Here is a 10,274-nt window from a genome sequence, read left to right as displayed (position 1 = left end):
TTGAGAGACCAGAAGACCCTATACGGGTCAAACAATATCCCATCTCCATGGAAGGGAAGAAGAGATTGAAACCGGTGATTGACAAATTGATAAAGAAAAAAACAGAGTCGTGCATGTCTTAGCACAACACCCCAATTTTGGCTGTGAAAAAGACAAACAGCAGCTTTAAGCGGGTGCAAGATTTAAGGGCTGTGAATCAGAGAACTAAGACTTTGTTCCCCACAGTCTCGAATCCTTACACTTTGTTAAATAACATTTTTACCAAAGACGTGGTACAGTGTGATCGACTTGAAGGATGCTTTCTAGACTTGTCCTCTAGCGGAGGACAGCAGAGATTATTTTGCATTTCAGTGAGAAGATCCAAAGACAAACAGAAAGCAGCAGCTTAGGTAGACATCATTGCCTCAGGGCTTCATGGACTCCCCAAACTTATTTGGGCAAGCACTTGAGCAAGTTTTAAGTCATTTTGTACCAATGGAGGGGAAAAAATTGTTATAATATGTAAACAACTTGTTAGTTGCAAGTCCGAGGGAGGAGGTTGTAAAGACGAACACCATTGAGCTTTTGAACTTTTTAGAAATAAAAAAGTTAAAAGTGTCAAAGTCAAAGTTGCAATTCACAGAGCCCGAGGTCAGGCTTGGGACATTGGTTAACCAAGGGCAAAAAAAAAAGATCCAGAGAAAGTAGCAAAGATTATTGCCTTACCACCTGAGGCAAAGTGGAAATTTTCCAGGATAGAAATCCATTTTGATTTAGGTGAAATGTACATTTTTGAGTTGAGTCTGTGGTTAGAAACCATAGTTATTTAGCCTGACTGCAAGGCCTAGGCTCAGTGAAGTTACTTCAGTGAAGGACAGAGAGAAGGGGGGAAAGACAGAAGATGATAAAGAGAGACAGAGACTGTTATGGGACCAGGTCAACCTGACCTAAGAATTCTTTCTGATAAAAAAGAACTAGCAGCAAATGTCACGCGAAATCCATAAAAATGAATATGCATGAACCTATTGTGAAACTGTATGCATATGTATTTGAGAGAGAGATAAAAAGAGACCTGAAGTTCTCAGACATACGCGTGCCTTTTTTGAGGACAGCAATCTCCACATGTGTCCAGTGCTGTAATAAAACATACCGGCTTTACAACTTTCACAAAGTTGTGAACTACTTTTCCTTTTCTCCGCAAAACACACCCCTGCAAACAGAAAGGGAGGTCAGGCAATTTTTAAAGTTGTTGAGATATTGCCGGCAGTAGATTGAAGGGTGCAGTGAAAAGGTGAAGTTTTTATATGAGAAACTCACCACAGACTGGATCAAGTAGATGAAAGCAGACGAAGAGGAATTCAGGGAAGTCAAGGAAGCACTCATAGCGGCACCAGTGCTGAGCCTCCCTCACGTGAAGAAACCCTTTCAGTTGTTCGTGGATGTGAGCAGTCACACAGCACATGGGGTGCTGACACAAGACTGGGCAGGAGTCAGGAAACTGGCAAGTTACTTGTCAAGGCTTTTGGACCCGGTCAGCAGGGGCTGGCCCACCTGCTTGCAGGCGATTGTCTCTGTAGCATTGCTAGTAGAAGAAGCCAAGAAGGTAACCTTCGGCGCACCATTGGTAGCATTTGCACTGCACAATGGGCAAGGCATACTACAGCAGAAGGCAGACAAATAGCTCACTGATGCAAAGTTGCTGAAGTATGAAGCCATTTTGATTCACTCGCAGTACTTGGAGTTGCGAAAGACGACAGCACAGAACCCTACGCAGTTTTTGTTTGAAGAAGCTTCAGAGGATCTGGTGCAGGATTGTGTAGAAGTAATTGAATTACAAACAAAAATCAGAAAATATATAAAAGAAAAAGAGTTAAATAAAAAAGAAAAGTAATTTATAAATAAATCAAGCAAAGTAGTTCATAAGAAAAAAATCAAAATACGCAGTTGTAAATAGACAGACAGAAAAAGTGATTGAAGCAAGTCCCCTGAGTGCAAGTTAGTCAGCACAGGCTTGTGAACTGTACGCAGTTCTGAGAGACTTGAAAAGACTGAAAAAGTAAAAGAAAACAATTTTTACGGATTCTAAGTATGCCTTTGGAGTGGTTCATACTTTTGATAAAATCTGAGAAGAAAAAGAGCTGATCAAGACAAGGGAGAAGAGACTGAAGCATGGAGAATTAATCCGGCAAATCTTAGAAGCTCTAAGGGGGCCAGAAAAAATTGCAGTGGTCCATGTAAAGGGACATCAGGCAAGAATTCAGTTCCAGACCAGGAGAATCAATTTGGCAGACCAAGAAGCCAAGACTGCGACGTTGATGACGGTAAGTACCCCAGAGATCAAAGGGACTGAGGTCCCAGATGATCCTCCCCAGCCCTCTCAAGAGAAGATCGAATGCTATGAAAAGATTAGAAAAAAATAAGTAAAAATTACTTGACAAGAGAGAACCAGTTTCTAAAAGTTTTACCCAGCAGGATTTTGCAGAAACTCCACCAGCAAACACATTGGGGGGCACAGGCCCTGGCAGAGAAATTTTTGAAATTTTTCGAGTGCAAAAAAATTTACAAATTAGCCAAACAAGAAGTACAAAGTTACCTCATTTGTCAGAAAGTCAACAAGACAAAGACAAAACAAGCCATCCTGGGGAGTCACCCCATTGCGTACCGACCATTTGAAAGAATTCAAGTTGATTTCACAGAATTGCCAAAAGTAAAGAGATTCAAATTTCTGCTTGTGATCGTAGACAAATTGACCCATTAAGTAAAAGCTTTTCCTAGCCCACAAGCAATGGCTCAGATGGTGTCCAGAAAATTACTAGAAGAAATTGTACCCTGATATGGGGTGGTGAATTGCATTATTGAAGTGAAGGGAGACGACCATCCAATTGATGAGCATCGACTCCAGTTTATTGATTAAATCAGACATCTTTTATAACAGTGTTAATTCACTTCATGCATATTGCAAAATCTGAGCTCACGATAGGTTGCAGCGAAAACTTCAACTCCTCCTTTTGTTTACAGTACCTGAGGTTTGTTTATTGAAACCAAGATCAGTGTTCTCACCGTGATATGAAAAGTTCTCAAAACCTTTATATCTGTTCCCAGAATGCCCATCTGTTCCCAGAGCAGCCAAGGACAGAATATTTGCCTGTTTTTGAGAAAACGGTCTGAGAATCTTGTTGTTTATATAAAAGGTGGCTGAGAACCTAATTATTTACAGAATCAAGCCTGGGAACTGCTGCTTTACAGTGGCCTTTTATTTTTCCCTTAGCTGAATACCTTCATGGCCTCTTTCTTTAAGCCATGTTTGAACCAGGCTCTCCATACTTCCCCCATTTCTTTCTTTTTGAGAAAGGAGGTTAGTTTGCCAAGTTTTCTCTATCATCCTACCAACCATATTTTGGATACAGCTACAAAGACAAGGTAAAATAAGTAAAAGTACTAAAAGCATACCTAATATCCCTATAGCATACATCACAAGGTTTCTTAACCATGGTCCCAATCCTAAACCTTTAGGCCATTCATCAATTCCCAACCCTTCTTCTGCTTTAAGATTGTGAAGTCCTTGCTGTAGCTCTTTTATCTTAGCATGAATTGATACAGAATGATCAGATAAATTCATGCAACACATCCCTTCAAACTCTTCACACCCATGGCCTTGTGCTAGAAGCAGAAAATCTACAGCGGCTCTATTTTGTAAAACAGCGTGATTAGCACTTTGCACATCCGCAGTTAACATATCTAATATCTGTGAAGTCTTATTTAATTCACCCTTAGCCCAGCACCCCAGTTGTTTTGCTAAATTCATCGCTTTGCAGCGCCTCCTGGCAGGATAGTTGAAACCACCACTTGTTTCAGTTTACTCCAGAACCATGGATCTCCTATTTGACTATAGTCTAGGTCATGTAAGCTACGCTTTTGTCTGCTTGTATTCCGGCTTAGTTGCATTAACACAGATATGTTGGGATGAAATAATGATAATTTACCCAAGTAACAAGGTCCACCCTGTGGCTGGGCCGGTACACCATTCCAGGCTCTATCTCCGCAAATTAAAAATATCCCGGTGGGTAATTTCTTAGGCGTCATGATACTAGAGCCTTTACATTGGTTATAAAGTTGTTTGGATACCATGTCCGAGCCCAGAGATGAATCCAGAGTGGCCCATGTTCCTCTATGCTGATTTACCTTTGGAGGGTTTAAAGAATTAAAACTGAACCGTCCACCGTTTGAAGTGCTAGTCATGCTGGCATTTGCACTTCCAAAAAGATCCAACTCCTCTGGAGGGGAGTGCAAAGGAGTGTTAAGTGATTGAATTAATGAACATTGGCGGTAGCTGTCACTCTGGCTGGCAGTGTACCCTCTTTGTCGGGGCAATTTAATGTTTGTCATATTACGCATGCATAGAGTTCGGTTATTAATAAGACTGCAAAATTCTTGAGGAGATCATACTGGAAGTCCTATAAAGCACGTTCGAAATGGGTTAGTAATTCCTCCAAGGCTGAGACAAAGCCTGGTTAATCTGTCTAGCCAGTGTTATCCATATATTATCTCTAGATTGATTAAAATGTGTTACCCTTACTTCTTCAGCTACCACTATGCTAAACAGTATGACAAACACGAACCTCATTTTTCTATTCTTCCTCTTGCCTTCTTGTCAGTTTTTAACCTTGCTGTTCCTGATACTTGTAGTCCACACCTCTGTAATCTCTCAATGCAATGATCTAACGCCTTATTGGGATCTCCCCTTATGTGTCCTATAACAGAATGTTAAGGGCACCAGTTTTCTGCACCTCACAGAGGCTATATATCACCCACTTTGAGCTTTAACCCTTTTCAAAATACACTGTACCTCCCACCGATAGTAGGCTAAGATTTTCTGTTCGTGGGATTCATAAAGGCTTAAAGCTGAGGCGGTGTTTAGCCCTGACTCCGTAGTGCCCATTCCCAATCATGTTCCCATGTATTTTTATAGTTACAGGGGTTGCACCACAAACGAAAGAGTAATGACTGTTCCACCCAAAAAGTCTTATCACAACCCCCACAACACAGTGCAACCCAAGCAGCACAATTCGGGCTATGGCATTCAAGACAGTTCTCCCTTGCTGGTCCTCTTATGTGGAAAGATGACAATGATTCAATAATGTCAATCAGCTCCCTGGCTGTCCGGCAATGGCGTGTTATTGCCCTGTCGATCGCTTTCGAGTGTCCCTTCAGTTGTAGCAGTAGGGGTTGCAGGATCAGGGGCAGCTTCTCCTCCAGACGTTCCTTGTCCTCTTCCATGAGGTGGTCCACCAACCGCTGCATCAAGAACAGGTTTAGTCCACTTGGCAGGTACCCACAATGCTCCTGCAGGAGTGGAAACACAAAGATATCCTCTTCCCCAGAACAGGACCTTAGCAGGATCCTTCCATAACCCTATCTTAGGATCTCGATATTTTATCCATATTTCCTTTTTCTGCTCAACAGTTTCCTGTGGCTTGTAGTGTAATTCTGCTGGGGGTTGCCCTGCTTCTCCAAATACACATAAGTGATTAATCACGAATAGACTTTTTAGCAATCTCGCCTGGGGGTCAGTTACTTCCTCATGCTTGGCTAAGTACTTTTTCAAGGTACCATTGGCTCTTTCGATGATAGCCTGCCCAGTTGGGGAATTTGGGATACCTGTAACATGTTCAATTCCCCAATCTCTTAAGAATCTCCCTATCCTCTGACTGATATAGGCAGAACCATTATCTGTTTTAATTCTTTTTGGTGTACCCATCACTGCAAAGCAACTGTATAAATGCCTTTCCACGTGTATAGCTCTTTCTCCCATCTGAGCTGTTGTCCATATATATTTGCTATAAGTATCAATAGATACATGCATGTATTTTAGCCTGCCGAAACTAGGGACGTGTGTGACATCCATTTGCCATAATTCGTTTGTTTGCAGGCCTCGTGGGTTTACACCTATGCCTAAACCAGTCCCCCCATTATGGTGACTACAAGTTGAGCAGGCCCTCACAATGGCTTTTGCTTCTGTCAGAGTTATCTTAAATTCCCTACTTAAGCCTTTTGCGTTTTGGTGAAACATTGAGTGGGCTTCTCGTGCCAATTGGTGACTTGATAGAGGTGTGGTTTGTGTGATGGTAACCAATCTATCTGCCCTATCATTCCCTTCTCTTAAACCAACATCCCATTTGTGACTTCTAATATGAATTACGGCATAAGCGTGCTCCCTGAATCTTGTCGTTCTTTTCAACTGCATTAATAGTTCATATAGTCTTTGATTTTGCACCTCTTTTATGGAAGCGTCTTCAATTCTTGCTACAACTCCCGCAACATACAAAGAGTCTGTAACAACATTCAAAGGGTCCTTAAGCTGTGCCATTGCCCATACCACTGCTAACAGCTCCATGGTTTGTAAGCTATCCACTGCTTACGCTTGCAGAATGTGATGTTTCCATACTCCCTTTTCCTGCCAGGTTATTGCAGCAGTTCTTGACTTCCTGCCAGCATCTGTAAATGCAGTAATGGCACCTGATATAGGGGAATTTTCTCGCTTTGGACGAGTTATCCAGTCCCAGTCCCCTATCCACTGAATCAAGGCTGGTCGAAGCTGATCTGTTTCAACGGGGCAACATGCACCTAAGAGGGCTTCCTGCAGTTCTTCTGAATTAGTCAAATACCAGTCCAAGGTATCCTTTTTCATTGGTATTTTGATGGCAGCTGGTTCTGCCCCAGCCACCTGCAACATCCTTTCTCTGCCCTTCTTTATTAGATCCGCTAACATTTCAATTTTTTGAAGAAGAGTCTTAGTTTGCTGTAGCGGGGGGGAGATCCATTCTAGTATCCATGTTTCCCCCGTTTCTTGTTTACATTGCGTAAGTGCTCCCAAAAGATATTGTGGGCCATTCCAAATGGTCAAATTTATGGATAAGTCTGGATCCCTTTGGTAAACATGCCCATGTGTAACACAGTCCATGATTTGCTGAATAACCCGCTGTTGTTTGTCGGTGATACACACCGAATGAGTTGGGTCAGTTCCTTTTAACAGTGGGCGCAGCTCATTGAGTAGTTCATTGGGTATTCCCACCATTGGTTTTAACCACTGTAAATCACCCAAGAATTTTTGAGCATCATTTAAAGTGGTTATTTTTGTTTTTAATTGCAATTTATGAGGTTTGATGGTTTGTTCTGTCATGGACCATCCCAGGTATTTCCAGGGAGCAGTTGTTTGGATCTTCTCAGGAGCTACTACTAGAGAATATTGTGCCAGTGTGGTCCTTATTTTCTGGACTTGTTGTTGTGTGAAAGGCATAGGCTGAGCAGATAATACATCATCCATGTAATGATATATCACTGTATTAGGCCATTGTTTCCTGAGTGGCTGCAATGCTGCATTGACATAAAGCTGACACAAGGTGGGGCTGTTGCGCATGCCCTGCGGAAGAACAGTCCACTCAAACCTCTGATCAGGTGCTTCCTTGTTGATTGCAGGTAATGTGAAAGCAAACCGTCGCATATCCTGTGGATGGAGGGCGATAGTAAAAAAGCAATCCTTTAGATCAATAATCAGTAGGGGCCAATCCATTGGAATCATGGCTGGGTTAGGTAATCCAGGTTGTAATGAGCCCATAGGTATTGGAATGGGTATCCCAATATAACCAGTTAGATGGTGCCTAGGCCAGTTCTGACCTTCGCTGCTTGGCCAGAGGCAGCACTGCGGTGTTTTACCCCAGAGATACCTTGGCTGGCGGCAGAGTGCAGCGGGGCACAAGACAGGACTCCGTTTACCTCAGGGGAGAGCTTCTGGCGATGGTGGAGAGAAAGGGAGTCGATTCTGCTAGAAGGTTGCCAGATGTTTATTCCATTGGTACAGAGGCGTCTGCACTGGGCTACTGCTGGTAACAGAATGCCGGCCGTATGGTCTCATTAACTTTATAAGCTCGGGGACAGGGGAAGGGGAGGGGACAGGTGAGTTACCAACCAGGTGAAGGGGGCAGGGTCTCAAGGGAGGATGACACTTAGACAGGCCAATGACCCCCAGGCCTGAGGAGCATCCTTTGAAATCGACGAATCACACGACGCCTTGCTGGTATGTTAGCCTGATTGACAGGGCACACTCAGCAAGGGGGCGAGGGGGCAGGGAGAGAGGCATAAGCACACCTGGGAAGGGACTCGGAAGTTTAAAACAGGACATTGCAACACACCACAACATCTCCCGCTAGTTTTGTTTAAAAAGAAGAGGACTGTGTTTATGGTGCAGAATGATTGCCAAACCATGGTTGGTAAATCGGTTCTTCTTCTACAGGAGGGTCAGTGTTTTCCACTGAGGCTTCCAGGTCATCCACTGGAGCACTGAGGGCTTCCAAATGGTAGACCTCAGGAGGGGGAGATGAGCTTGAGATTAACTTGAGAACCATGCGTCTGATTACTCCAAAAACAATGCTAAAAACTACAATAACTACAACTAAAATAAACAGCACTAAAATTACAGTTTTCAGAATAGATCCCAACCAGCCCGAGAGTCCCCAGCCTTTGAAAAGTCCATTCAGCCCGTTGTCAGTTTCTCTGTTGATGTCTGAGAACCTTTATCGAGGTAGTCCATATGTGGTTTGGGCTGCGGTACTATGTAGGAGATTGCAGGTGGGATGATCACAAGTAGGACGAGAAGCAGGCTCGGTCTCATGGCGTCTCGAGGCTACACACGAACAGTGGGATCTAAACTGGTACAAAAACTTGAGACAAACATATATTACAAACTATTCCAGATAGGAGGCTTAAATTGAATTTCCTCCAGAGAACGTGCGCGGCGTTTTCTTCTCCAGGCAGCGTGAGCAACCTGGGGCGCTTCTGCAGATTTCTCTGAGACTTTGGGAACATAGGGCTTTACCCATTTGGAAGGAACTCACCTTAAACCAGAGGGGGTGGATACACAGGCGTATCCACGTCGCCAAGTAACCAATTTGTAAGGTCCCACCATTTTCCAAGTCTCAGGGTCCTTTACTAAAACTGGAGGTTTTTCTTTCATCAACCTGTGACTGTTCCCTCCAAAGTGGCGTAGGATGGGTGGGTTCAGGCTGTCAAAAGAACAATTCAGAAAATTGATTGTGAATAGTGCCCTGGATAACCGGATGTGGGGAGGTTCTACCTTCAGAACCTGTTGTTGCTGGTCCAGGACCCTTTTAATATCACGGTGAGTTCTTTCTACAATGGCTTGACCTGTAGGGGAGTAGGGGATGCCAGTTTTGTGCTCTACTCCCCATTGTTGCAGGAAGCTCCCGAATTCCTTGGATTTATAAGCAGGCCCATTATCAGTTTTCAGCTCCTTGGGGATGCCCATGAAAGAAAAAGCCTGTAAGAGGTGCTTAATAGCATCAATAGATGATTCTCCTGTGTGGACAGAAGCATAGACCGCTCCAGAAAAGGTATCTACACTAACATGAACATATTTCTGCCGTCCAAAAGCCTGTATGTGTGTTACATCTGTTTGCCACAGTTCACAACTGTTCAGTCCCCTTGGGTTTGCTCCCGTACTCACTGTAGGGAGTGCATGTTGTTGGCAATTTGGGCACGTGGCCACAATCGCTTTGGCCTGTTCTCGAGTGATGTTAAACTGGCGAACCAGGCCAGGTGCATTTTGGTGGAAAAGCTGGTGGCTGATTTTTGCCTGTTCAAAAACATTTGGGAGAGTGGCCATCACTGCAGGTGCAGCAAGAGCATCTGCCCTTCTGTTGCCTTCAGCGATAAACCCTGGCAAGTCAGTGTGTGACCTGACATGCATCACATAAAAGGGTTGCTCTCGGTGAGTGACTAACTTTACCAGTTTTGAGAGCAATTCAAAAAGTGCAATGTTAGATACATCTTGCAGTATTGCTTGATCTGCTCTGGATACTACTCCTGCCACGTATGCAGAGTCTGTAATCAGATTAAATGGTTCTGAGAACCTTTCAAAAGCCCTAACAACCGCAGCCAATTCAGCAACCTGAGGTGAACCTTCCACCTCAGCAATGTCCGTCTCCCACTGCTGGGTTTGAGGATCCTTCCAAGTCATAACGGACTTGTGGGACCTCCCGGACGCATCTGTAAAGACAGTTAGAGCCCTTTTTAAAAGTCTCCTACTTAGAGCAGTTCTTAATTTTAAAGTAAATTGAACATCTTGTTCAAACAATTTGTGAGCGGGCCGTGCTACCTAAAATTGTCCTGAGTAGGAATCCAGAGCAAACTGCAACACTTCATTTTCTTGAAACAATTGTTCCAGTATTTTCATAGTATTTTGACCTGATTTTAACTCAATTGGAATGTGAATGCACTTA

Source organism: Zonotrichia albicollis, chromosome W (assembly GCF_047830755.1).
Source record: "Zonotrichia albicollis isolate bZonAlb1 chromosome W, bZonAlb1.hap1, whole genome shotgun sequence".
NCBI lineage: Eukaryota > Metazoa > Chordata > Aves > Passeriformes > Passerellidae > Zonotrichia > Zonotrichia albicollis.
Note: the sequence above shows the minus strand (reverse complement) of the source record.